The sequence below is a fragment of the Mus pahari genome, chromosome 19, assembly GCF_900095145.1.
Source record: "Mus pahari chromosome 19, PAHARI_EIJ_v1.1, whole genome shotgun sequence".
Taxonomy (NCBI): domain Eukaryota; kingdom Metazoa; phylum Chordata; class Mammalia; order Rodentia; family Muridae; genus Mus; species Mus pahari.
The window spans coordinates 77244466-77251992 of NC_034608.1; positions in this window are offsets into that span (position 1 = coordinate 77244466).

Genomic DNA, 7527 nt, shown 5'->3' on the forward strand with positions numbered 1-7527 from the left:
AAGGGTTTGCTTTCTCATTTGTAGGCCATCATCAAACAGAGCTTCTAAATGCCAACCAGGGATCAGAGTACAGTCTAACTGCTTCCTTCAGTTAATCTCTCTCTCTCTCTCTCTCTCTCTCTCTCTCTCTCTCTCTCTCTCTCCTCTCCTCTCCTCTCCTCTCTCTCTTACTTTAGGAAAGTTTTTTTTTTTTTTTAAATTGGATATTTGCTTTATTTACATTTCAAATGTTATTCCCATTCCCAGTTTCACCCCCAGGATTCCCCAATCCATTTACCTTCCTACTGCTTCTATGAGCAGGCTCCCCCACCCATCCACCCACTCACTCCTTCCCCTCCCTACTGTGGGACATCGAGCCTTCTTAAGACCAAGGGTGTCTTCTCCAATTGATGCTCAACAAGGCCACACTCTGCTACATATGTGGCTGGAGCCATGGGTCCTTCCATGTGTAATCCTTAGTTGGTGGTTTAGTCCCTAGGAGCTCTAGGGGGTCTGGTTGGTTGATATTGAAGTTCTTCCTATGGGCTTGGAAACCCCTTCAGCTTCTTCAGTCCTTTCTCTAACACCTCAATTGGGGACAGTGTGCTCAGTTCAATGATTGGCTGCAAGCATCCGGGTCTGTCTTTGTCAGGCTCTGGCAGAGCATCTCAGGAGACATCTATATCACACTCCTGTCAGCATGCACTTCTTGGCCTCCACAATAGTGTCGTCTGCATTTGGTGACTGTATATGGGATGGATTCCCAGGTGGGACAGACTCTGGATGGCCTTTCCTTCAGTCTCTGTTCCATATGTTGTCTCATTATTTGCTCCCGTGAGTGTTTTGTTCCCACTTCTATGAAGGGTTGAAGCACCCACACTATGGCCTTCCATCTTCTTGAGCTTCATGTGGTCTGTGAATTGGACCTTATGTATTCCAAGCATTTGGGCTAATATCCACTTATCAGTGAGTGCATACCATGTGTGTTCTTTTGTGATTAGGATACCTCATTCAGGATGATATTTTCTAGTTCCATACATTTGCCTAAGAATTTCATGAATCCATTGTTTTTAATAGCTTAGTGGTATTCCATTGTATAAAAGTATCACATTATCTGTATCCATGCCCCTGTAGGACATCTGCATTCTTTCCAGCTTCTGGCTATTATAAATATTTCTGCTATGAACATAGTGGAGGATGTGTCCTTGTTATATGTTCGAGCATCTTTTGGGTATATGCCCAGGAGTGGTATACCCGGTTCCTCAGGTAATACTAAGTCCAATTTTCTGAGGAACTGTCATACTGATTTCCAGAGTGGTTGTACCAGCTTGCAATCCCACCAGCAATGGAGGAGTGTTTCTCTTTTTCCACATCCTTACCAGTATCTGCTGTTACCTGAGTTTGTGAACTTAGCCTTTCTAACTGTTGTGAGGTAGAACTTCAGGGTTGTTTTCATTTTTATTTCCCTTATAACTAAGAATATTGAACATTTCTTTAGATGCTTCTCAGCCATTCAATATTCCTCAGCTAGAAATTCTTTGTTTATCTCTGTACCCCACTTTTAATAAGGTTATTTGTTTCTCAGGAGTCTAACTTCTTGAATTCTTTGTATATATTGAATATTAGCCCTCTAGCTGATGTAGAATTGGTAAAGATCTTTTCCCAATCTGTTGGTTGCCATTTTGTGCTATCGACAGTGTCCTTAGCCTTATAAGCTTTGCAATTTTTATGAGGAACCATTTGTCCATTCTTAATATTAGAGCATAAACCATTGGTGTTCTGTTCAAAACCATTTCCCCTGTGCCCATATGTTTGAGGCTTTTCCCCACTTTTTCTTCTATTATATATAGTATACTTGGTTTTATGTCAAGATCCTTGGTCCACTTGGCCTTGAGCTTAGTACAAGGAAATAAGAATGGATCAATTTGCATTCTTCTACATGCTGACTGCTAGTTGAGCTGGCATCATTTGTTGAAACTGTTCTTTTCTCCACTGAATGGTTTTAGTTGCTTTGTCAAAGATCAAGTGACTGTAAATGCATAGGTTCATTTCTGGGTCTTCAATTCTATTCCATTGAATTTCCTGCCTGTCACTGTACCAATATAATTTAGGTTTTATCACCATTGCTCTGTAGTACACTTTGAGTTCAGGGATGGTGATTCCACCAGAAGTTCTTTTATTGTTGAGTACAGTTTTCACTGTCCTGCGTTTTTGGTTATTCCAAAAGAATTTGCAAGTTGCTCTTTCTAACTCTCAAAAGAATTGAGTTGGAATTTTGATGGGGATTACATTGAATCTGTATATTGTTTTTGGCAAGATGGCCATTTTTACTATATTAATCCTGCCAATCCATGAGCATGGGAGTTTTTTTCCTATCATGAGATCATTTTCTATGTCTTTCTTCAGGGACTTGAAGTTCTTGTCATACAGTTCTTTGACTTGTTTGTTTAGAGTCACACCAAGATACTTTATATTATTTGTGACTCTTGTGGAGGGTGTCATTTCCCTAATTTCTTTCTCAGACTGTTTATCCTCTGTGTCGAGAATGGCTACTGGTTTGGTTGAGTTAATTTTATATCTAGCCACTTTGCTGAAGTTGTTTATCAGGTTTAGGAGTTCTCTGGTAGAATTTTTGGGGTCAAAAGCATAGAACCATATCATCTGCAATTAGTGATTTTGATTTCTTCCTTTCCAATTTGTACCCCTTTGACCTCCTTTTGTTGTCTAATTGCTCTGGATAGGACTTCAAGTACTCTGTTGAATAGCATGGAGAGTGTGGACAGCCTTGCCTAGTCCCTGATTTTAGTGAGATTGCTTCAAGTTCTTTCTCTTCATAGTTTGATGTTGGCTACTGGTTTGCTGTATATTTATTTTACTATGTTTAGGTATGGGCCTTGAACTCCTAATCTTTCCAAGACTTTTACCATGAAGGGGTGTTGAATTTTGTCAAACGCTTTCTCAGCATCTAATGAAATGATCATTTGCTTTTTTCTTTGAGTTTGTTTATATAGTGGAATATGTTGATGGATTTCCATATATTGAACCATCCTTGCATCCCTGGGATAAAGCCTACTTCATTATAATGGAAGATTGTTTTGATGTGTTCTTGGATTCATTTTTTGAGAATTTTATGGAGTATTTTTGCATAAATATTCATAAGGGAAATTGCTCTAAAATTTTCTTTCTTTGTTGGGTCTTTGTTTGGCGTAGGTATAAGCATAACTGTGGCTTCATAGAAAAAAATTGGGTAGTGTTCCTTCTGTTTCTATTTTGTGGAATAATTTGAAGAGTATTGATATTATGTCTTCTTTGATGACCTGATAGAATTCTGTACTAAAAACATCTGATCCTGGGCTTTTTTTTTGGTTGGGAGAAAATGAATGGCTACTTCTATTTTTTTTTTTTTAGGACATATGGGACTGTTTAGATGGTTTATCTGATCTGGATTCATCTTTAGCACTTGGTATCTGCCTCGAAAATTGTCAGTTTCATCTAGGTTTTTCCAGTTTATTTGAATATAGTCTTTTGTAGTAGGGTCTGATGATTTTTTCTTTTGAATTTTCTCAGTTTCTGTTATTATGTCTCCCTTTTCATTTCTGATTTTGTTAATTTGGATACTGTCTCTGTACCCTTTGGTTAGTCTGGCTAGTGGTTTGTCTATCTTCTTGATTTTCTCAAAGAACCAGAACCTGGTTTTGTTGATTCTTTGGATAGTTCTTTTTGTCTCTAATTGGTTGATTTTAGCTCTGAGTTTGATTATTTCCTGCTGTCTACTACTCTTAGGTGTATTTGCTCCATTTTATTCCAGAGCTTTCAAGTGTGCTGCTAAGCTATTAGAATATGCTCTCTCAAGTTTCTTTTTGGAGGCACTAAGAGATATGAGTTTTCCTCTTAGCACTGCTTTCATTATGTTCAATAAATTTGGGTATGTTGTGCCTTCATTTTCATTAAATTCTAAAAAGTTTTTAATTCCTTTATTTCTTCCTTGACCAAGTTATCATTGATTATGGCATGGTTCAGTTTCCATGTGTATGTGGGATTTCTGTTGTTTTTGATGTTATTGAAGATCAACCTTATTCCATGTTGATCTGATAGAATGCATGACATTATTTCAATCTTCTTGTATCTATTGAAGCCTGTTTTGTGACTTATTATATGGTCAGTATTAGAGAAGGTACCATGAGGTGCTGAGAAGGAAGTATATTCTTTTATTTTAGGGTGAAATGTTCTATAGATATGTTAGATCCATTTGGTCCATAACCTCTGTTAGTTTCACTGTGTCTCTGTTTAGTTTGTGTTTACATGATCTGTCCTTTGATGAGAGTAGCTGCTGAAGTCTCTCACTATCATTGTGTGATGTCCAACGTGTGCTTTGAGCTATTGTAACGTTTCTTTTATGAATGTGGTTACCTTTGCTTTTGGAGCATAGGTGTTCAGAATTGAGAGTTCCTCTTGGTACGTTTTTCCTTTGATGAGTATGAAATGTCCTTCCTTATACGTTTTGATATTTGTAGATTGAAAGTCGATTTTATTTGACATTAGAATGGCTACCCCAGCTTGTTTCTTGGAACTATTTGCTTGAAAAACTGTTTTCCAGTCTTTTACTCTGAGGTAGTGTCTATCTTTGTCAATCGGGTGTGTTTCCTGAATGCAGCAAAATACTGGGTCCTGTTTATGTATTCAGTCTGTTTGTCTTTGTCTTTTTTATTGGGGAACTGAGTCCACTGATATTAAGAGATATTAAAGAAAAGTTATTGTTGTTTCCTGTTATTTTGGTTGTTAGAGGTGGAATTATGTTTGTGTGGCTATTTTCTTTTGGGCTTATTGAATGAAGATTACTTTCTTGCTTTTTCTAGGCTTCATTTCCCTCCTTGTGTTGGTGTTTTCCATCTATTATCTTTGTAGGGCTGGATTTGTGGAAAGATATTGTGTAAAATTGATTTTGTCATGGAATATCTTAGCTTCTCTACTTCCAACTCCTTTTCAGTGTTCAGACTTGGTTTCCAGTGGTCAGAGACATATTCATCCTGTATTGGGCTTTATAGCTATTTGCTTGACAGTGTTTTCTTATTGTAAATCTCCTCTTTTCTCAGCATGGTGCACACATCTTGAAGGACACAAATAAAGGCAATAGCTGTCATATATGAATTTGTAGAGAACTGAAAGGTAGATAATATATTTGCTACAGTGAAAGGACTTTAATCTTCTTAGTAGCATAATACAGGAAATTTGGAAAATATTTCTAAACTTAATACATTCTTTAATCTTGGTAAATAGCCAATCTTGGTAGTATAATCTTTTAAAATTTATTTCAGATTTCCAGTACTTTAACATTTGATGTGAAATTTCCCTGTTTTTTTTTTCCTGTGAACCCCTAGCAATACCTGATACTATAAATGTTTACCTTGTTCAGTCACATCAGCACACACTTTTTCTGAGGTGTTTGTAAGGTTTGTTGCTTTTTTTTTTTTTGTAGCAGTGGTTAGCCATCAGTTTGGATTATTGTGTTATTTGTTTGCTTCAGAATATCATGCTTCCAACTTGCACATAGGATTCCTCTGTTTCTTTTTTTGTATAAACTTCATTCAGCTTTTCACATTTGCATCATGAGGCACAGTGAAGAACTCTCCAAAGTATAAGTGTAGGAAGGGGTTTTCTTAATAGGATTCCTTTTGCTCAGGACTTAAGGCCAATAAATGACAAATAGAACCTCATTAAACTAAGGAGCTTCTGCCCTGCAAAGGAAGGAAACAATGGAGTGAAGAGAATGCTCACAGAGCAGGGGCCATCTTACCAATAATATACCCAATAGAGGAATAAGAACACAAAAACCAAAGAATTATGATTAAAACAAAACAAAACAAACAAATAACTCAACCAAAATCTATTCCAGATCTGAACTAAAAGTTCTCAAAAGAAGAAATGAAAATAGCCATTTGTTCTTTAATTGTTAAGTTACTATGTCTTAACTTGCATATTACCATCAGATACTATTTATTAGTGACTCTTCTTTTAATAAATTAAGAGTCTTTTATTACCACTCATATCTGTATCTCCTATAATATTTTGCCCCATTATTTCCGTATGTCACTACTCAAATATTTATCTGCTTAGTTTTAAAACAAAAAATATAAACTGGATTTTCCCTGAAAGACACAACCAATGGTGTCTCAGAATCTTTTATTATTAATAATAATAATAATAGTAATAATAATAATAAAAATAAATTTATATCTCACTCACTGCCCTCACTCCAGGTCACCCCCTTCCACAGTCCTTCCCCTCTCCCCTTCTCTTTTGTATCAGAGAGAGTAGAGGCAACCCTGGGTATTGCCCCTTCTAGGCACATCAAGTTTCTGCAGGGTTAGGCACACTCTCTCCCACTAAGGCTAGACAAGGCAGTCCAGCTAGAAGAACATATCCCACAGACAGGCAACAGCTTTTAGGATATCCCTCATTCCAGTTGTTCAGGACCCATATAAAGACCAAGCTGCACAACTGCTACATATATGTGTGTGTGTGTTGGGGGGGAGGTGTAGCCCCTGTATGCTCTTTGGTTTGTGGTACAGTCTCTGAAAGCCCTAAGGATTTAGGTTAGTTGACTCTGTTGGTCTTCCTATGGAGTTCCTATCCCCTTTCAGCCTACAATTCTTCTCCCAACTCTTCCATAAATGTCCCTGTAGTTAGAACAACAATATGAACTAACCAGTATCCCCTGAGCTCGTGTCTCTAGCTACATATGTAGCAGAATATGGCCTAATTGGCCATCATTGGGAAGAGAGGCCCCTTGGTCTTGCAAACTTTATATGACCCAGCACAGGGTAAGACCAGGGCCAAGAAGTGGGAGTGGGTGGGTAGGGAAGCAAGGGCGGGGAGAGGGTATGGGGAACTTTCCAGATAGCATTTGAAATGTAAATAAAGAAAATATCAAATAAAAAAAAAACATTTAAAATAAAATGTCCCCAAACTCCATCCATTATTTGGTTGTGGGTGTCTGCCTTCCTCTGAGTCAACTTCTGGGTGGAGCCTCTCAGAGGACAGCCATGCTAGATTACTGTATGAAACATAGCAGAGTATCATTAATAGTATCATGGACTGGTGCTTACCCCATGGGATGGGACTCAAGTTGGGCACATTATTGGTTAATCCTTTCCTTAGTCTTTACTTCAAATTTCATTCCTTCATTTCTTGGAGACAGGATAAAATTGAGGAAAAACTTTTGTGGGTAGGCTAGTATCCCTATTAATCCATTCAGGAATTTGCTTGGCTACAGGAGGTGGCTTCTTCAAGTTCCATATCACCAATGATGTGAGTCACAGCACCACCCCTATTGATTCTTGGGCACTGTCTTAGTTAGGGTTTCTATTCCTACACAACATCATGACCAAGAAGCAAGCTGGGGAGGAAAGGGTTTATTTGGCTTACATTTCCATACTGCTGTTGATCACCAAAGGTTGCAGGACTGGAAATCAAGCAGGTCAGAAAGCAGGAGCTGATGCAGAAGCCATGGAAGGATGTTCTTTACTGGCTTGCTTCCCCTGGCTTGAT